This window comes from Opisthocomus hoazin, chromosome 8 (genome assembly GCF_030867145.1).
Source record: "Opisthocomus hoazin isolate bOpiHoa1 chromosome 8, bOpiHoa1.hap1, whole genome shotgun sequence".
Taxonomy (NCBI): Eukaryota; Metazoa; Chordata; class Aves; order Opisthocomiformes; family Opisthocomidae; genus Opisthocomus; species Opisthocomus hoazin.
In genome coordinates this window covers 311154-331727 of record NC_134421.1, presented here as the reverse complement: position 1 = coordinate 331727, position 20574 = coordinate 311154, and the positions used below count along the sequence as shown (strand labels likewise).

Below are 20574 nucleotides of genomic sequence, written 5' to 3'. Positions count from 1 at the left end.
TGCTTCACCCCTCGGTCTTGCTCTCAGTCCCTGTTTTCTCTCGTGCTCCGCCTCGCTGCCGTTCTCTCTGTTGCTCTCGTTTGCTGTCTGTCCCAGCGTCCTGCTCCCTGTCGCGCTCTCTGTTTCACAGTCTGGCGTCGTGTCCCTCACCTGTTTTCTCTCTCACTCTGTCCTTCCTCCTGGCTTTTCCTTGTCCCTCTGGCCTCTTACTCGTCGCTACTTTTTGCTTCCTTTCTCTACCTCTCTGCCTCTGCCCTGTCGCTTTCTTCCTCTCTCTCTCTGCAATGTTTCTTTCTCCATCTGTGCCCCCCTCCCTGTCCCTTTTCTCTTGTTCTCTCTGTCCTCCATCCTCCCCGTAACTCTTTGTCTGTGTATCTCCATACTGCTGCCTGTCCCTTTGTTTCTCGCTATATGCCCCTGTCCGGCTTGCTGTCCCGTTGTTCTCCTCTGTGCTGAACCGTGGCCTTTTCTATCATCCTGCAGCCCATCACCGATTTTACTTTCTCCACCTCTTTGGCCTGATCTGTGTGTCTCCTGCCCCCGTCCATCTGGCTTGTTCGCTCTACTTGTGTCTCCATCCAGTGTTCTTTATTCCTCCGATTCAGTTTCTCTCTTGATCCATCAGTTCTGCTGCCCGCTCGTCGTTCTCTGTCTCTCTCTCTTTCCCTCTGTGCTGTTCCTGCGCGTAGCGCGAGAGCAAGCGAGGCTACGTGCCTGGGGAGCCTTGTCTCGTAAGAGCTGCGAGACATGGACGTTTTGTCTTAGGTGGGGGACAGCCAAGCGACCGGGGTTACGGAAGAGGAATGGAGGAGAGCAGGACAGAGAAGCGTCTGAAGCGGCAGAGTCTCCCGGCAGCGCGGAGAGCGAGAGCCGCGGTGAGTGGCGGGCCCTCGGGGCCCTGTCGCCCCTCTTCTGCGTCCCAGGCCCTCCCCTGGATCCTTCTCTCTCCCACGCTGCTGTGATTTCTTTATTTTTCTTTTTCCTTTTCTTTTCCTTTCCCTGTACCTCCCGTCTTCTGTCTGTGTTTGTGTCCTGCTCCCTCTCCCTCTTTTTCTCCCTCCAGAATTTCTCTAGCCGGCTCCCTGTCTCTATTTCTCTGTCCTGCTGGCTGTCCGGTCGTTTCTTGCTGTACCTCCCTGTCCAGCCGGCTCTCTTTTTGCTCTCCCTTTTTGCCTTTCTCTCCTTCTCTGTCCTGCTTCATGGCCCTTTCTTCTCTTTCTCTCCCTCTCTGTTCTCTAGCCCCTTGCTGGTTTGTTTTGGGGTTTCCCTGCACACCCCCCCCCCGCCCCCTTCTTGGTCTCTTTGTCTAGATCTGACCCTTTCTTTGTTTCTCGGTCCCTTTTTTCCTGTTCACTGTCCTTTTTCTCTCTCTGTCTGTGTGTCCTGCACTCCGTTGCCATCTTTATCTCTCTTCTTCATCTCCTCCCCCTGCCCCCGTCTCTCTCTCCCTCTTTCGCGCTCACCGTCCCTACATTTTCGTGCTCCGTCTCTGCAAGGCTCCTCGTCCCTGTATTTCTTGATTTCTCTACCTCTCTGGCGTTTCCTTTCGACCCTTCTTTCTCTCTGAGCTCCTTGGTCTTCTGCCTTGTCTTATTTTCCTCTTCCTAGTGCTCTGCCCTGCTCCCCATCGTTTATTTTCTCTCTCCGTTTCTCTGCCCTGCTCCCCGTCCCTCTCTCTCTTTCTCCGTCCCCCTCTGCTGCTCCACAGCAGAGTTTTTCCTTTCTCCAGCTCTCTGACCGCTCCCCGCCCACCCAGGTTGACCGTCCCAGGTTTTGTTCTGCGTCTCCATCCTGCCGCTGTCCTGATCTATCCTTTTGTGCCCTTCTCTTTCTGTCTCTTTTCGTGTGTCCCCGCTGCTTTTTTTCCCATCTCTGTCCAGCTCCCTGTCCCTTTCCTTTCTCCTCTTGCTGTCCTTTTGCCCTGCTGCCTCTTGCTGTTTTTTCTGCCTTTCTCTCTCTGCACCATTCCCTCTCCCATCCTTTATTTCTCTATCCCCCTGTGCAGCTCGCTGTCCCTTCTTCCCTTTCTCTCTTCCTCGGTATTTTTTTTCTTTCTCCATACCTCTCTCCCGCTGCCTGTCACGGTGGCATTTCTCCCCCCAATGCTGTCCTGCTCTGTCCCTTTTCTCTCTCTCTGTCATTTTGTCCTGCTCCCTGTGTTTGTTTTTTTAATTCCTCCCTCAGGGTCCCTCAGCCCGGTGCTGTTTTTTCCCTTCTCCGCCTCTCTCTCCTGCTGCCCAGCTGAGGCTTTTCCCCCTCCGTCTCTGTCCTGCTCCCCCGTCTCTTACTTGTGCCTGTCTTTCACTTTGTCCTGCCTCCTTGTCCCCTTTTTCTCTCTCAGTATCACCTTGTCCCGCTCCCTGTCCCTGTCTTTCTCTGACAATCTGTCCTGCTCCTTGTCCTTCTCTTTCCCTTCGCTGTTATTCCCCGTCCTTCTTCTGGCCTTTCTTCCTTCTCTTTCTGTCCTACTGCCCCAGTGCCTCTTTTTCCACCGCTGTCCTGCTCCCTGGCCCTTGTTTCCTCTCGCCGTCCCTCTGTCCTGCTTCCTGTCCCCAGTTTTTCTGTCTCTCTTTCTCGATCCTGCTGCCTGTCCGGTCGTTTCTTGCTGTACCTGCCTGTGCAGCCGGCTCTCCCTTTTTGCCTTTCTCTCCTTCTCTTCCTGCTTCCCGGCCCGTTCTTGTCTTCCTCTCTGTCTGTCCTCTAGCCCCTTGCTGGTTTGTGTTGGGGTTCCAACCCTGACCACCCACCCCCTTCTTCGTCTGACCCTTTCTTTGTTTCTTAGTACGTTTCTTCCTGTTGCCTGTCCTTTTTCTCTCTCTGTCAGTGTGTCCTGCACTGCGTGGGACAGGGGTGGGAGGCTGAAAAAGGGTGGGAAGCTGAATTAAGTAGAGGCCAGCAAAAAGGGAGGTAGGAGGCTGACGAGGGGTGGGAGGTGGGGGGGGGGGTGGCCGAGGAGGGGGGAGTAGAGGCCAGGAAAAAAAAGGAGGCCGGAAAGGGGTGGGAGGCCGGGGGCGAGAGTAGAGGCCAGAAAAAAAGGGAGGCCGGGGGGTGCGAGTAGAGGCCAGAAAGGCCCTTTTCTTGTGGCTTCTTCCCTGTCTTTATCTCTCTTTCCTGCCTTGTTTACTCCTCTGATTCAAGTTCTCTCTTGATCCATGTGTTCTGCTTCCCACTCATCATATTCTCTCTTTTTCTCTGTCCTGTTCCTGAGGCTTCTTGTCTAGGAAGCCACGTCTCGTATGAGCTCTAAGACAGCCACATGCATTTTCTCTCAGGTGGAGGAGAGCCAAACGATTGGAGTTGCGGAAGAAGAAGGGAAGAGAGAAGGAGAGAGAAACATCTGAAGTGTCCAAGTCTCCCGGCAGCACCGAGAGTGAGAGCTGCGGTGAGTCCTGGGCCCTCGGGGCCCTGTCACCCCTCTTCTGCATCCTGGGCCCTGCCCGGCTCCCTCTCTTTCCCCCACTGCTACGATTATTTTTTTTTCTGCTCTTGTGTACCTTCTTTCTCCATCTGTCTCTGACTTGTCCCCATCTTTTAGGTCCTCCCTCTTTCTGCCTTGCAGCCTGTGGCATTTTTTTCCTTCTTCCCCTCTTTCTGTTCAGCTCCCGGTTACTAGTTTTGCTTTCCTCCTACTCTGTAGCCTGTCAGTACTTTTGCTGTCTTTGGTGCTCTCTGTCTGCCTCCTCGTCCCTTGATTCGAGGCCTTCCTTCTTGGCTCCGTAGCACGTCACAGATCTACTGCTTTCTCCATGTCTATTCTATTCTATTTCCTCATCTCTCTTTGTCCAGGTCCCTGCCGCTGTTCTTTTTTCCTCTGTCATGCTGCAGGGGATTTTTTTGCATCTCCTTCCCGCTCCCCATTCTTCATTTTCGGTCTGTGTCCTGCTCCCTCTTCTTCTTTCTGCTGCTGCTCTTCCTCTCTTGCTGCTGCTTCTTTCTCCGTCTCTGTGGGACTGCCTGTCCCCGTCCTTCTCTCGCTGTCCCTTTACCTGCTTCGTGCTTTCTCGTTCCACCGCCGCTGTCCAGCCACCTGTCACTTTTCTCCTCTCTTGTAGTGGCCTGCACCCTGCTCCTCATTTTTGGCAGCCTCTGCCGAGCAGCGCGTCGCTCCGGGAGGCGACGGACGGACTGTTCCCCGCTGGAGCAACGGGCACAGCTGCGGGAAGGAGTGCCGAGGTGTCGGAGGGGCAGAGGGAGCGTCGGGGGCCCCGAGCCCCGGGGCGGAGCGGCTCCCGGGACTGGCTGGGTGCGTGACTGAATAAAGACCTGCGGTCCCTTTTGCCCTGGCGGCTGCGTTTGTGCTTGGTTTGCACGGGACGAGGGGCTGCGCCAGAGGCCAGGGGAGGAGGGGACGGGCTGTGGGGCTGGGGCGACGGCCCCCTGTTCCTGCCGGGCTCCAGCCGTGGGCCGGGGGAGCCCCAGGTGCGGGCAGCGGGGCTGATGGCGACGGCCCCTCCCTCTGCCGGTGGAGGGCCCGGGTGGCCGTGGAGGGGCCGGTACGATCGCTGCTGCCACCCGGTGAGCAAAGTTCGGTACTGCGGCTCGGGCGGCGCCGTGTCCAAGAGCTCGCTGCTGCCACCCGGTGAGCAAAGTTCGGTACTGCGGCTCGGGCGGCGCCGTGTCCAAGAGCTCGCTGCTGCCACCCGGTGAGCAAAGTTCGGTACTGCGGCTCGGGTGGCGCCGTGTCCAAGAGCTCGCTGCTGCCACTCGGTGAGCAAAGTTCGGTACTGCGGCTCGGGTGGCGCCAATGCGCGGTGGCGCCGTGTCTAAGAGCTCGCTGCTGCCACCCGGTGAGCAAAGTTCGGTACTGCGGCTCGAGTGGCGCAGGTGCTTTGCGCGCTGGGAGGAGCCGTGCCCTGTGTGTCCGGCGCTGCAATAAGGAACGCCTGCCTGCTTGCTGAAGTGCCCAAAGGGCTTCAGAGAGTCTTTGTGTTTGCCCAATGACGGCATCGTGGGCTCCAGCCGTGGGCCGGGGCCGGAAGAGCCCCAGGTGCGGGCAGCGGGGCTGATGGCGACGGCCCCTCCCTCTGCCGGTAGAGGGCCCGGTGCTGCCGTGCCGGGCCCGATGGGAGCCGAAGGAGGAGCTGAGCCATAGCCGCGTTGCGGCTGCAGCGAGGGAGAAGGTGAGCGCGGGGTGTAGGGGGGAAGTGGATGGAGCGGCGGGACCCGGGGAAAAGCCCCCGGGAGGGCGGGGTCCGTGTCGGGGGCAAGGAGCGGCGGGGGTGCGGCGCCGTGTCGGAGCCGCGAGTCGGGGGCTGCCCGGAGCCGGCGCTGGGCGTGGACGCCGCGCCGTACCCCCTGGCGCCGCCTCGTGGACGCAACGCGGTACTGCAGGCCGGCGTTCGGCGCATGGTGTGGCCCCTCCGGCGCGCCGTCGGCGCGTGGCGCATGCGCGGTGCGTCGGAGCAGCATGGCGGCGGTGTGTTGTCGGGGCGGCGGGGGAGCAGAGAGGCCAGCGGTGAGGCGGGGGCTCCCCTCCGGCGGGTGCGGGGGTGCGTGGTGGCTTCCCGAGGGTGGTGGGACGGGAAGCTTGGAGCCGGCCGCTGCGGCAGGCTGCAGGAGGCGAGCCGGGTGCGGGCAGCCCCGGGGCCAGAGGCAGGCGGTGACGGAAGGGAAGGGGGGAAGGAGGCGGGCATCCCCCCCAAGCCGGCAGCGCTCCACCGGCCCCTCTCGCCCCGCGCAGCCGGCCCCAGCTGCAGCACGTTTTTGTTAAATACACGAAGGGCTTAAGAACTTAGATTGGTTGTATAAGTGAAAACTTTGGTAAATTTAATGATCAGCTGTGTAGCCAGAAGACGAGAAATTCCAATGGCATCACGCCTCTCTGTTCCTTGAGTAGGGAGTCTACTTAATTTTACACTTTTGCCATCTAATTTTTGGAAAAGCAGGGTCTCGGGCACTTACACTGGAAATGGTTGAGGTCTGCTTGTTCCCAACACTGGGGAGAATTGTGAATAAAAAGCTGAAACCATTTCTAGACTTGAGGAATGTTAGCAGGCCTTTCTTGAAATAATTTTTCTTCTTTGACAGAAGCAGGTTTACGGAGTGTGGTTGAAGAGTTGGAAATGGAAGGAAATCAACTGCAGGAACCAATTCTTCTTCTAGAAGAGCGTTGTCAGGATCTGGAAGACAGAGTGCAGCTTCAAGTTAGAATGGAGACTCCTCAGGTGAGCTTTTGGGTTTGTGTAAAAACCTCATGATAGAAGAGAATCGTTTTATTCTCTGTTGATATTCTTGGAGTCGTAGCCTCCAGTAAGACAGAAATGCCCATTTGCAGCTAGCAAAAACATGTCAAGGCATTATGCTTCGTCATTCTGTTGGCAGAGGGTGTACACATGCTAGATTATGCTCTGAAGTTGAAACCTGTTGCTTCTGTTCAGCTCAGGGAGAAACTTGTTTGGAAGTAAGCTTTGTTATTTGTTACTTGTTTTAGAAACCTAGTAAAAGGCAACCTGATTTTCATGATTGTTTGTTAGGGGGGCTTTGTCAGAAGGTCCTGAAACAGATTTTGTTACTACTGGCAGAAGTGTCCCTCTTCTTACATCCCTCAAGTTTCTTTTCTGTAACTGTGTGTGTATTATTATTATTTTTCTGTGCATATATACACACACAGTTATAGAAAAGAAACTGTGCAAATATATAAAAGTGAAGTAATAACTTATATATATACAATCTAAACACCAGATATTAATTTGATATATATTGATATTGTAAAAGTATTCAATGGAGGCACCAAAAGGAACAGTGAAATAAATATTTATGAGGAAGGTTATTTTTTAGTATTTCCTGATTGATGAGTTACTATGATAATTTGTAAACCTTACTTTCACTAAATGATACAACTGCTCTCTTCCTCAGACTCCTTCAGGTTCAGTGCATTACTCGTAGTTCTTTGTCTGTTAAGCTGCACAAATATAAAAAAGAATTAATGATTTTAAGATGAAAGACAACCTGATATGTTAATTATTATTTGAGAATCTTGTAACAAAGCCTTTCAAGACAGGTAACATTTGGTGTAGATGAAGAAGGGCAGCTATTGAGGGCGGTACAGGTGTGTTCTGCCTCCTGCAAAATGCTAGCGTATTTTCATCAGAGGTGACAAGTTTGCCAGGTTAACCATGAGCCAGCAGTGTGCCCTGGCTGCCAAGAAAGCCAATGGGATCCTGGGGTGCATCAAGAAGAGTGTGGCCAGCAGGTTGAGGGAGGTTCTCCTTCCCCTCTACACTGCCCTAGTGAGGCCTCCTCTGGAGTACTCTGTCCAGTTCTGGGCTCCCCAGTTCAAGAAAGATGAGGAGCTACTGGAAAGAGTCCAGCGGAGGGCTACAAGGATGGTGAGAGGACTGGAACATCTCTCCCACGAGGAGAGGCTGGGGGAGCTGGGCTTGTTCAGCCTGAAGAAGAGAAGGCTGCGAGGGGACCTAATATATACTTAGAAATGTCTGCAGGGTGGGTGTCAGGAAGATGGGGCCAAGCTCTTTTCAGTGGTGCCCAGCGACAGGACAAGGGGCAACGGGCACAAACTGAAGCACAGGAAGTTCCGTCTGAACGTGAGGAAGAATTTCTTCCCTCTGAGGGTGACGGAGCACTGGAACAGGCTGCCCAGGGAGGTTGTGGAGTCTCCTTCTCCGGAGACATTCAAGACCCGCCTGGATGCGGTCCTGTGCAGCCTGCTGTAGGTGACCCTGCTTCAGCAGGAGGGTTGGACTAGATGACCCACAGTGGTCCCTTCCAACCCCTAATATTCTGTGAATCTGTGAACTCAGGGAAATGTGCATGAGAAAGTCTGTGTCCTGGCTGTTGTACTGTATGTTGATTAAAATCTTGTTGGCTGTCTGCAGCGGAACGGGAGATTGTGAGAGACGTCAAGGAGAAGCTTTGTTATGTGGCTTTGGATTTTGAAAATGAAATGGCAGCTGCTGCTTCCTCCTCCTCTCTTGAAAAGAGCTATGAGCTTCCTGATGGACAGGTCATCACCATTGGAAATGAGCGGTTCCGATGCCCTGAAACTCTCTTCCAGCCATCCTTCATAGGTGAGACAGGACTTTTCTTTCTAGGGACTTGACAGAGAATGAAAAGAAGAATTTCGTAGGAAGTATAGACAACCTGCAGCTATAGGAACTGAGGTACTGATTCTCAAATGTCCATAGAAACACGCAGCTTCTATTGACTTAATCAGCTCTTTAGACGCGATGAACACTGCTGCTACAGCTGCTGGATGAGAAGGCGCCTGTCAGTTTAGAGGTACCTGCATCGTAAGATGATTTCAGCCTCTTATAAGTGCAGAAGAGTTTCTAAGGTGATGATTTAGAGTACTGTCAGAAGATCGTGCTTTTTATCTCGACTGGCTGATGTATAACTGCACGGTGCTGCTTATGTGGGTTTTATATCTAGATGCTGCTTCAGGTTATTGTTTGATTATATTAATCTGTAATGTAATCATACAAAATGAAATCGCACGTTATTTTCCAGTAGTTTTATCTGTAGTGTCAAATTTCCCATTCTATCCAGTGGATGACTGCCACTTTCTATGGTAACTTGTACCGCCCTCACACAAATTTCCTACTTTCAATTTAAATTCCACTCGTGAGGAGTGAGCCAAATGACTGCGGGCAGTTTGGCACGATTTCCATTAAACGAAGTGGTAAAGCTAGCTGCGTTTGTGTGTAGAAAGCAAACTATTGAAGCATTAATATAGCTCCAAGTTCTGCCTTTGAACATCAGCAGGAGTGATGTTCAAATATTCTGCATTTGAACATCAGCAGGAGAAATGCTCGTTAGGAGGTGGGGGGATTTGGCTGCCAGAAGTGTATCGAGGATCAGCGTTGGTGTTCAACAGTGGTGTCAGAAACGTAGCGGTGGAAATCGGGACTTCCTGGATCACAGATCTTTGTCAAAATATGCGTGTTAAGCTAGTTTAAAAGTCTAGTACTTACAGTCCTGGGAACACAGTTTGGACTTTATCTGGTCTGTTCCTTTTCTTTAGCAAGGAACAGTACCACGAGATGCTCTCCTGAGCATCACGTAGGTTTTTTTTCCTGGAATTTTCTTGGACTGCTGAGCTTCCCTTTCATTTGAACAGTAAGAAAAAGAAGGGAAGAAAGAGAAATCACATGTGTTGAAACTTCTTTCCACTCAGGGATGGAATCTGCAGGTATCCACGTAAGCACTTACAACAGTACTCTGAAATGTGATATCGACATCCGTAAGGATCTCTATGCCAATAACGTCCTCTCTGGAGGAACCACGATGTATCCTGGGATTGGCGCTCGTATGCAGAAAGAGATTACCGCTTTGGCTCCAAGTGCTATGAAGATTCAGGTAATTTTGCACACCTGCGGTTCCAGAAGAAGCTTTTGTTGGAAAGTTAGATCCTATAGTCAAATGCAAATGTCCACAAGGGAATGTGCAGGTCTTGCATCCCAGGCCCTGATGTTAGGAGACCCTCGGACAGCCTGCTTAATTCATGCCTCTTTTCCTCCTAACAGCCAAAGCAGAATGAAGAGAGGGATTGGAGAGGTACTGGAATAGAAATGGTTGCTGAAGCCATGGGAGTTTCTGAGGTCATTTTGAGAAAATGTGAAAGAACAGTTAAGGAAGACAGTCCTGTGGGCTTCGCAGTGAAATAGGGCTAAGAAGGAGAAAGGGGCTCCTTGAAAGACACCACAGAACAGCAAGATAGGTAGGGATGAACCTAGAGAAGATGGAGCTGTAAATACTAAAGGGAACATGACCAACCTGAGAAGATACAGGGGATATTGTAGGCTTCAAGGCTTGGCTATCAGAGAAAAGGGTGAAAGAATAAATCCAAAATCCAAGCAGCGTGCAAAGTCTGCGGCTTGTTAGCTGTTTGGAAGGACCCTTTTGCCTTGGAGCAAGGCAATGTGTAGTGAAATAGAGAGGCCATGTTTGTCAGGCAGCAGACGACATGTTGCACGGGCATGACGTGGAGTGGCAGGCGTGGAAACGGGAGCACGCAGGAGCAGGGGTACATGCAGTGTATTTGAGCAATTGAGTGGCTCAGGCGGGAATCAGCGGGAGGTCTTCTAGCTTCACATCTAGTGCTTAGCTAGATACACAGTGCCAGTGTATCTCAGTGTTTTGGGGTTTGGGATTCTTTTTACGTAAAAGAATTCCTTTATCATTAGAAAAATGCTCCGACCGTTCTGTGCAGTGTTGTCCCAGCGGTCTTTATTTACAACCAAATTGGATAAATATTTCAAAACTTTACTTTTCTTTCGTATATGTTTGTAATTTTTTGGTAGCTGTGTTGTAGGCCATCTGCAGATCTCTCAACGGGCTGCGGTATTTGTCTGTTCATAGTAACGTTATAGCAGCTCTGTCGACTCAAGGTGGAAGACAAAATATGGCAGCCTTTCTACCTCTTCGGCGCTTTACTTCATTGGAGTTGTGCTTTGATGATGAAAAGCGTTTCACCTAGTTGTTTCCTCCAAAGAGATGTTTACTGTGTTAGCTGCTTGTCACTTTATTTCCAACAGATTGTGCTTCTGTTCTAGATGATTGCACCAGCAGAATGTAAATACTCTGTCTGGACTGGGGGTTCAATACTGGCGTCTCTGTCCACTTTTCAGCAAATGTGGGTCAGCAAAGATGAATATGAGGAAGCTGGCCCCTCTATTGTCCATCGCAAGTGCTTTTAAATACTTCTGTCGCGTCCTGTCGGCGATAAGTAGTGCTGTTCCTCTACACATCACCTGTGCTCATTCACCTCTGAGGGTGGTTTGGCTTGCTTGCATCCGTTAAAAAACCACGGTGTATGGATGTCATAGAAATTAGCAAGTTACTTCTAATTTTTGATGCTAAAATGAGACTAACATTTCAGTGATGGGTGTTTTCCGAGACTGAGAACAGTAGTTATGCTATCCACCTCCCTTTCTCGTGCATTTGTAAGAGTTGTGCTACCAGCCAGGAGGACGCACCCCCATAAGGATGCTGTACCCGCCGTACCCGCTGGCGCCGCCGCGTGGGCGCCACGCGGTACTGCAGGCCGGCGTTCGGCGCAGGGTGTGTCCCCTCCGGCGCGCCGTCGGCGCGTGGCGCATGCGCGGTGCGGGGGAGCAGCATGGCGGCGGTGTGTTGTCGGGTGCCGGGGCGGCGGGGGAGCAGAGAGGCCAGCGGTGAGGCGCGGGCTCCCCTCCGGCGGGTGCGGGGGTGCGTGGTGGGTGCCCGAGGGTGGTGGGACGGGAAGCTTGGAGCCGGCCGCTGCGGCAGGCTGCAGGAGGCGAGCCGGGTGCGGGCAGCCCCGGGGCCAGAGGCGGGAGGTGACGGAAGGGAAGGGGGGAAGGAGGCGGGCATCCCCCCCAAGCCGGCAGCGCTCCCCCGGCCCCTGTCGCCCCGCGCAGCCGCCCCCAGCTGCAGCACGTCCCCTGAAGCCTGTCCCGGAGCGCCCGGCCTGCCCCAAGGCCCGTGGTGCGGGCGGCACGCTGGCCCTGGAGCGTGCCTCGGCCTCCCTGAAGGCGGTGGCCGCTGCTTGTTTGTGTGTGGCAGGGGCCGCGCTGAGGACGCGTTTGTCCGTTCGTGGCCTGGGGATGCCGTTGGCTGCGCCCGCTCCGGGCTTGTGTGGGCTGCGTGTGCCGGGCCTCGCTGTGCTGGCGGCGTGGGGGCGAAAAGGGGGAGGCGGAGCGCTGAGTGGCTGCGGGCAGGAGGTGTCGCGGCTGAAGCTGGAGAGTCCCGAGAAGGCTGAAGAAGAAGAAGAAGAAATGGAAGGCCACCTGGTTGGCAGCTGGCTGGGGCTGCAGGCAGGAGAGAGCCTGCCTGTGCGGGTGAGGAAGGCTCCCTCTTGGTAGCCCGCAGCAGGCCAGGCCGCCAGCGTGCCCCGCAGGGTCTGTATGTGTCACCAGCAGCAGCATGGTCCGGTTGTGGAGCGCAGGAGCGCGGCTACGTGCGTAGGGAGCCTTGTCTCGTAAGAGCTGCGAGACATGGACGTTTTGTCTTAGGTGGGGGACAGCCAAGCGACCGGAGTTAGGGAAGAGGAATGGAGGAGAGCAGGAGAGAGAAGCGTCTGAAGCGGCAGAGTCTCCCGGGAGCGTGGAGAGCGAGAGCTGCGGTGAGTGGCGGGCCCTCGGGGCCCTGTCGCCCCTCTTCTGCGTCCCGGGCCCTCCCCTGGATCCTTCTCTCTCCCACGCTGCTGTGATTTTTTTTTTTTTTTTTTTTTCCTTTTTCCTTTTCTTTTCCTTTCCCTGTACCTCTCGTCTTCTGTCTGTGTTTGTGTCGTGCTCCCTCTCCCTCTTTTTCTCCCTCCAGAATTTCTCTAGCCGGCTCCCTGTCTCTATTTCTGTGCCCTGCTGCCTGTCTGGTTGTTTCTTGCTATATCTCCCTGTCCAGCCGGCTCTCTTTTTGCTCTCCCTTTTTGCCTTTCTCTCCTTCTCTGTCCTGCTTCATGGCCCTTTCTTCTCTTTCTCTCCCTCTCTGTTCTCTAGCCCCTTGCTGGTTTGTTTTGGGGTTTCCCTGCACACACGCCCCTCGCCCCCTTCTTGGTCTCTTTGTCTAGATCTGACCCTTTCTTTGTTTCTCAGTCCCTTTTTTCCTGTTCGCTGTCCTTTTTCTCTCTCTGTCTGTGTCCCCTGCGCTCCGTTGCCATCTTTATCTCTCCTTTCTTCTTCATCTCCTCCCCCTGCCCCCATCTCTCTCTCCCTCTTTCGCGCTAACCGGCCCTACATTTTCGTGCTCCGTCTCTGCAAGGCTCCTCGTCCCTGTATTTCTTGATTTCTCTACCTCTCTGGCGTTTCCTTTCGACCCTTCTTTCTCTCTGAGCTCCTCGGTCTTCTTCCTTGTCTTATTTTCCTCTTCCTAGTGCTCTGCCCTGCTCCCCATCGCTTATTTTCTCTCTCCGTTTCTCTGTCCTGCTCCCCGTCCCTCTCTTTCTTTCAAGGGATGATTTCGTGTTATGGTTTGTAGCTGTTGTGTGCAGTGATGGGTTTTGTGGACGTGGCTGTTGACACTGGAAGGCGGCAGGAATGTGAATGCTGCAGAATTTCAGAGAGAAAGGCTCAGTAATTAAGGATTACAGTTAAAACTGAACCAGGTCAGGAATGCGATTGTAATTTTTTCAGTATCCTAAAAGAGGCAATAAGGAAACATTTAAACCGTTCTTCTGTGCTGTATATGGTGGAAGTATACATGACCAGCAGTGCTGTCTTTTCGTTTTCAGAGTGTTGAACTGGAGGCCCAGCGCTGTCGTGGGGCTGAAACGGATGCCACGCTGGCAGAGATAGAGAAGAAGTGAGCTGAAAGAGATGCTTACATCATGGATTTACAGATAGCGTTTGGATCAAGTGGTGTTGCCAATGGAATACTCGTGCCCAATGAAGAACTGAAGATATATTAGCAGCTGAAATAGAAAATCTCCATAGAGATTTCAAGGAATCAGCAAATTCTGCTGCGTTATGCGGTGCATCTTTCTCTGAAGCACAAATCCTGTGCACTTATTCACGTGAATCCAAATTCTTTACTGATTATTTTCATTTATGTTAGTAGATCTATATTTCTTTATTACTTTTGTCAGTATCATTTGTATGTATTAGTATCGACTTCAGAAGGTGCTGACAAATTTCATTCAAATTCAGACCAAACCTGAGCTTTGAGTTGAATGTTGCTCTAACTCTGAGGGAAGGGCTAGGAGTCAGCTTCATGATGATTACTGTATCTTTTTTCTGGGTCCCTTCTTTTAATTGTCTTTTGGTTTGCATTCTAAAGAATGAGCTGGCTGTTAAAGAATCCTCGCTCCAAAGCATGCAGATTGTAGTTCAGAACCTTAGCAAGAGAGTTGGAGGCAGTGAAGAGAAATGTAGCTTGTTCCAGGAGCAAACTGGAAGTCTTAAAAATATTCAAAGCAAAGAAAGATAGCGTTTCCAAGGAAAAGATGCTACCTATATGGAAAATGTAAGTAAACACACTAAAAATACTTCCATTGTGTGGTGGAGAAGGTGGTGTCTTGGCTGTGGTGTTTTTATCTCAATAGTTAAGAAATGCCATTTTTAATTTTGGGTGATCGTTGAGTAAAGATCTATATGGTGATCAGACAAAATGAGAGTAATGAAGCAGTAGGTGGTTTGTGCTGACGATAATTGAAGCTGAAAGTTTTATGCAAGGAAGGAGTTTGAGGATGCGGCTGGTGTTTGGGCACGGAGGAACTTGTGTGTAACAGTGAAAGGAGTTGTGCAGAATTCTAGCTGAAGAACCGCCAGACGCCTCTTTCTTGTAGCGCTATGTTTGAAGGTGCAAACATGTGCACATACTATGGCTGGTAGCATTTTTGGATTACTGGAATCATTCAGGGCACAAATGACTGCTTGGCAGATCACTTTCACTTGTGCTGTGAGCTGTCTGGCACACTTCTTAGCATGAGAGCGTGGAAAAACACTATGGTTTTCTTCCTGACTGAAAAATAGCTGAAGTTTCGAGTACTTAATGGGAAATGTTTCTGGGTGTTAGCAGCTGATTAACAGGCCAAGACAAACAACAACAGTTTTGTTAAATAATACTTTAAAAAAAAAAAAAAAAAGTGGCAGTGGGGAGCCATTCCTTGATGTTATCGGTTCCTTGACGTTACCAAGCTCTTCAGCTCTCTTGGAAGCTAAATCTCAGGTTTGAATGCAGTGTGCCTGACCTCTCAGCGTTTGCGTTTTGCCATGTGGGACATACTGAGATGAACAGTGTTGTACATAATTTGATGTTATCTGTAACAAAAATGCTACTTTTGATCCTGAATGTGACCACATCTGTTCAGTAGCACACAGGGAATTAGTTTAGATACAGTAAAGAAAGAAAAAGACAAACAATAGAGCCTGTAAAAGCCATTTTGGTGAGCACAGTGTCATAGCTCAGATATAAACCTGGGTAGGATTTTATGTGAATTTATTCAAAATATCGTTAGTGAGAGTGCAAAAATTATATCTGTTTACAAAAATTGTAAGATAGCTGACAAAGGCACATTGGAAGCGTTGGTCACATTTAGCTGTTATGGTTGCTGGATGTTACTACTTTTTATTTACATTTGCAGTGGGATTTGGTAAATATGTTTTCCTATGCAATTTCTCTTGTTAGGCCAGTGAATCAGGTAGTGTGGATGAACTGCAGAATCAGCTCTTGGAATGGCAGGAGAATGTGCCAGAGTCAGAGGAGTCCCGCGATCAAGTCAGAGAATAGAAATCTGCTGTGGTCTTGAGAATGGCTCAGACTGAGGAGGAGACAGAAGGTGAATGGATTTATTTACGATACAGTTATCGTATTTGTAGATGTACATCTATGTGTGTGTGTCTGCTGTCCTTCAGATTGAATTGGCAGCACACCACCGTGACTCATTTCTGTAGTCGTAAGATTTGTAGTTAGTGAAATTGCTTAAATGTGCAATTTCTTCTTTTTCCTATTTGCTTGAATCTGTTTTTCATACATTCATCTTTTTTTGTGTCCTTGTTATGAGTAGACGTGATATTCTGTTTGCAATCTGAGTTGCTGCTCTGTGAGAGTGCTTGAATTTACTTTGGAAGCTTGTTGTCTGCATATGAAAGATCAATGATAAAAAGTTCATCACGAAAAATGAAAGCTGCCTGCCTAGAACAGCCAGTGAAGGTGTGGGGAAACAGAAATGTTGGTTTGAATTTGATGACTGAAGGGGGTACTTTAGCAGAATGTACCTGAGTCAGTTTCTCTTTGAAATAGAATCACTGCGAAACCTTTCTTAGCATATCTAGTAATCTGTTGGTAAGTGCTGCTTCTACAAGTCAGCTGGGTAACATTAACTGGCAATGGTTTGGAGCTGGTTAAGACTATTAAATCACTTACAGAAAACAAGATTTCAAGTAACCTCAGATTTTGTAGTTTCCTAAATTATGAATGAAACGGGCGATAAGAAAGCAAAGCAGCTTCTGTTCAAACTTAGAAAAGTCTGGTGAAGTTTCAGATAGCTTGTACTGCTTTTTTCCATGCAATCTAGTATCAGATGCAATCTAGTACTGTAATTTTTGTCCTGTTAGTGAAGCGTGTGGGGATGAATGGCCAATTTTCATGTGCACAACCTACCTCCATAATTAATCGAGTGAGTTAATTTGAGTCTTCTCTTTTTAATCTGCGATTGAATTATTTTGCATTTACATGATGAATGTGGAAGTTCAGTACGTAAGCACAGAAATGTTTTGAGGATCACGTCGCTTCCTTTTGAGTGATTTGCGCACGTGATGCTTTGGAATTGAAAGAGAATAGTATTCCCTTCATTAAAACTGCCGATGACCTCATCTGCGGTAACTACAGATCCACATGCAATATTAATAACAGTTGTGAAATTTCACCTGCGTCAGGCCGTGTTTAATTTTGCGGTTTTTCCCCTTGGGATCAGCATGACCTTTCTGTTTCTTTTTTCCTGCCGTTACACCTGATGAGCACTCAGCGTCCCTTCCCCCTCCACTCCTACCCCACAGTGCCATCTGGTCAGCCAGTGAGAAGAGAGTTTCCCATATCAGAAGATGTGTTTACTTACTAATTGTTGGTAAAGCAATGCATAATTTAACTGAAAGTGTTTTAACACTTGCCTGAGTGTTCCAAATCATTCTAAAGTTCTGATTTCTAAACTTTCATTTTTCATGTGACAGTGGCAATTTTCTTTTATTTTTGCGTCTTTGAAGAGGTTTGTGTAATTTATAAAAAAAAAAAAATCCCTGTAGAATCTATACTTGAAAAGAAACAAAGGTGTGTAAAATGAATGCAGATAATGTGACAGTGCCAAAAGCCAAAATATAATTAAAACCAGAAGTAGAATCCAATTTAGCAGTCCTCATTTTAAGAGGGTCATTAATTTTTTTCTTTGACTTTTTTCCTCTAGTCTTTTGTGACAACATGTGAAGTATGCAATTTTGAAATATCACAGGAAGAACTTAAGTCTAGTAGGTGTTAGAGAATTGTGTGTTGATGAAATTCGTGGTAGAAGTAATCGTTGGACAGCTGGGATGAAAGCTGACTATTTCCAGCAGGGCTGAATCTCCTCATAGTTTCTGGTGTTTACCTCACAGATGCATCGACATAAGTTCCCTGCATTTTGCATGCTGTGAGAACAACCGTGGAGTGATGTGGTTAAATTGAAAGCTAAATTTGTAACTATCTGATTCATGTAATTTTCAGTTAGTATGGAGCCACCTTTACTGTCGTGTCTTTTCGCTGGCTGTTCTGTCCTGTCTGCTTTGCATGAGCCGTCTGTTTCTTCATGTTACCCCAAACGTGTTTTGTCCTATCACAAAACAGATGGGAATGTACTTTAAATGAAAAATCATTTCTAACAATGAACAGGATGCCTGCCTAAGCTTTCGTACTCCGAATTTACTCAGTGTGTTTATTTCAAAGTGATTCTTATCTTTGTCTTAAGAAGAATGGTATGATTAATTTACGATAAGATGGTTTGATGCCGGTTTGCAGTGTAACAGATGCTTGTGACTTCCTCAAATGATCCGGCTTTGTAGCTCGTACTAAAATTAAAGCTGAAAGGGACGTATGGCATTTCCGTAAAAACTAACGTGATTGTTCAGATTGTAAAAACCACAGTTGTCTCAGCTGATGGATGCCTTTGTCGTACAAATCAGGTATATTTCAACCTGGTAAATTGAAACGAGATCTAGTTTGGCATTTGAATTGTTTGGCTTTTTTTTGAGTATCAGCATAACCTCACCCTTTCCAGTCTCCTGTATAAAGTCTTCATTTAGAGCTGATGAAGAAGTAAAGTTAGACTTCAGTTTGCTGCTTCTTAGCGAGATCTGCAGACTTTATCCTGATGTTCTACGTAGTAATGTTGGAGGGAAATCACAAGGTGAACGCAATGGATTGCTTCTTTAATCTTGTTCCTGTCAGTCATTGATAGGGACTTCAGCCTGTCCCTGGTCTCTCTTTATGTAGTAGTGTCTGATGTAAATGTGATAGCCTTCCTGTGGCACAAAACTGATTGAGGATGACTGGTTCTTTCCTGGCTGCTCTGATGCAGCCATAGTCTCAGGGCAACAGGAGCTGGAGGAGGAACCGACCACAGTTCAAGGAATGGGCAGGCTGCAGCAAGCAAGAAGAAAAAGCAATCAGAGCAGCAGCAAGCTTCAGGTGGGTTAAAAGAGATAAGAATTTATTTTTACCTCTATGCTAATAAAACTAGGGGTTTTTGTTAAATACACGAAGGGCTTAAGAACTTAGATTGGTTGTATAAGTGAAAACTTTGGTGAATTTAATGATCGGGTATGTAGCCAGAAGATGAGAAATTCCAATGGCATCACGCCTCTCTGTTCCTTGAGTAGGGAGTCTACTTAATTTTACATTGAACAATAACGAGCTTCACTCTGGAGTAATTCACATGCTTGAAGCTGTGTGCATTCTTCATGTGTTAAGGCCATTTATTTTGGTTTAGATACAATCTTGATAAATCTCTCTGTTGGTGGAGCTTTACTTTTATTAGTAAGTGGTGTCAGTTCATTCAGGTTTGCTTCTAGGTAGGTGGTGCTGTAAGACACACGAGAAAATGAAGATCTTTTGTAAGAATTAGGATGTCACTGTCACATGAACATACCACTGGCAGAATAATCTTAAATTTAGTGAACTCCAATCCTTTACCCTGAAATTCAGAGGACCCTGTTAACTGTAGAAATCAGGGGACCAATGAAGGTATCCAAACATAGGGGTGTCTTAAAAGTCCTGGCTGATACCGCACAAAACCTGTGGGAGGCTTGGCTTCTCTGGAAATACTAGCTAGAAGCTGGGCAGGTTGCTCTAGTGTCCACAGCGCTCCCGTATGCTGACATTCAGGCACCTCAATCACTTGCTGAGCTTTAGGACTTAGAATTGAAACTATGCTTTTAATAACAGGATATGTATTTTACCCTTGCTTCTTTTCCTCTTTAAATTGAACTTCATTCTCATTTTTTACGCGTAGGAAGAATACAACTTTGATGGAAAGCAAAGCTTTCAAGAATTGCACGTCACCTTGGATAGCACTGATTCAGCTGAAGGAGAAAACATGGGAGACTGGTGGCCAGAGTACACTTCACCTAACGCAGGTGTGATAGCGACTAGACAGTTTATGAAAGCATGCACAGCATCTGTATTTTGTGTCTATTTTTGTTTCCAAATTCAACTAACAACCCACTGGTGGTGTATTCTAATCTTTGTTGCATTTTTTTGGCTTGCATTTTCTTCCTTTTCATTTCAAAGCATGTGCGTGCTGGATGAGCTGCCTAGTTTTGGTTCAGAAGCAGAACGTAAATACGTCTGCACGCTGGAGTTGGTTGAGCCTTGGTGCCCGTGAAATGTCCTGTGTGGCAAGGCCATGTGTTTTTTCAGTTACGAGTCTTGTTCCTGGGACTGTGCTTCCAATCTGTAACAGTTATGTTACAAAACAGAATGGCGTTCCATTGCTGTATGCTTTTAATTTAAAAATCAAAGTCTTATTTTTCAATGCAAATGTTTTTATATCAGTGGTAAAGGCTGCAAATATATCTCGCTGTTGAAATGGAACAGACTCACTTGCAAACTTTGATACAGACCGGTTTAAATTGTTTATTAACAAGTGCTTAAGATCTGATCCTGCAAGTACATCGATAGCTTATGATTAACGTAACATGAGCCACAGTATTGTTGAGAACATTTCTGCCAGATTCTCCGAGTTCTTGAGCTGTGCAACTTTATTTTGGTTTTTCAGCAGCTAAGGGAAGTTTTGCCATCTAATTTTTGGAAAAGCAGGGTCTCGGGCACTTCCACTGGAAATGGCTGAGGTCTGCTTGTTCCCAACACTGGGGAGAATTGTGAATAAAAAGCTGAAACCATTTCTAGACTTGAGGAATGTTAGCAGGCCTTTCTTGAAATAATTTTTCTTCTTTGACAGAAGTAGGTTTATGGAGTGTGGTTGAAGAGTTGGAAATGGAAGGAAATCAACTGCAGGAACCAATTCTTCTTCTAGAAGAGCGTTGTCAGGATCTGGAAGACAGAGTGAAGCTTCAAGGTAGAATGGAGACTCTTCAGGTGAGCTTTTCGGTTTGTGTAAAAACCTCATGATGGAAGAGAATCGTTTTATTCTCTGTTGATATTCTTGGAGTCGTAGCCTCCAGTAAGACAGAAATGCCCATTTGCAGCTAGCAAAAACATGTCAAGGCATTATGCTTCGTCATTCTGTTGGCAGAGGGTGTACACATGCTAGATTATGCTCTGAAGTTGAAACCTGTTGCTTCTGTTCAGCTCAGGGAGAAACTTGTTTGGAAGTAAGCTTTGTTATTTGTTTTAGAAACCTAGTAAAAGGCAACCTGATTTTCATGATTGTTTGTTAGGGGGGCTTTGTCAGAAGGTCCTGAAACAGATTTTGTTACTACTGGCAGAAGTGTCCCTCTTCTTACATCCCTCAAGTTTCTTTTCTGTAACTGTGTGTGTAGTATTATTATTTTTCTGTGCATATATACACACACAGTTATAGAAAAGAAACTGTGCAAATATATAAAAGTTAAGTAATAACTAACATTTATTTATATATATACAATCTAAACACCAGATATTAATTTGATATATATTGATATTGTAAAAGTATTCAGTGGAGGCACCAAAAGGAAC

At 48.2% G+C, this 20574-nt stretch overlaps 1 long non-coding RNA gene across 1 annotated transcript; it reads left to right on the top strand.

Moving 5' to 3' along the window:
* The first annotated feature begins 330 nt into the window (after positions 1-330).
* Positions 331-4284, top strand: LOC142362212 (uncharacterized). The gene is made up of 2 exons (XR_012764812.1): positions 331-875; positions 3273-4284. It is a non-coding gene; the product is annotated as an uncharacterized LOC142362212 (long non-coding RNA).
* Positions 4285-20574: the final 16290 nt, after the last annotated feature.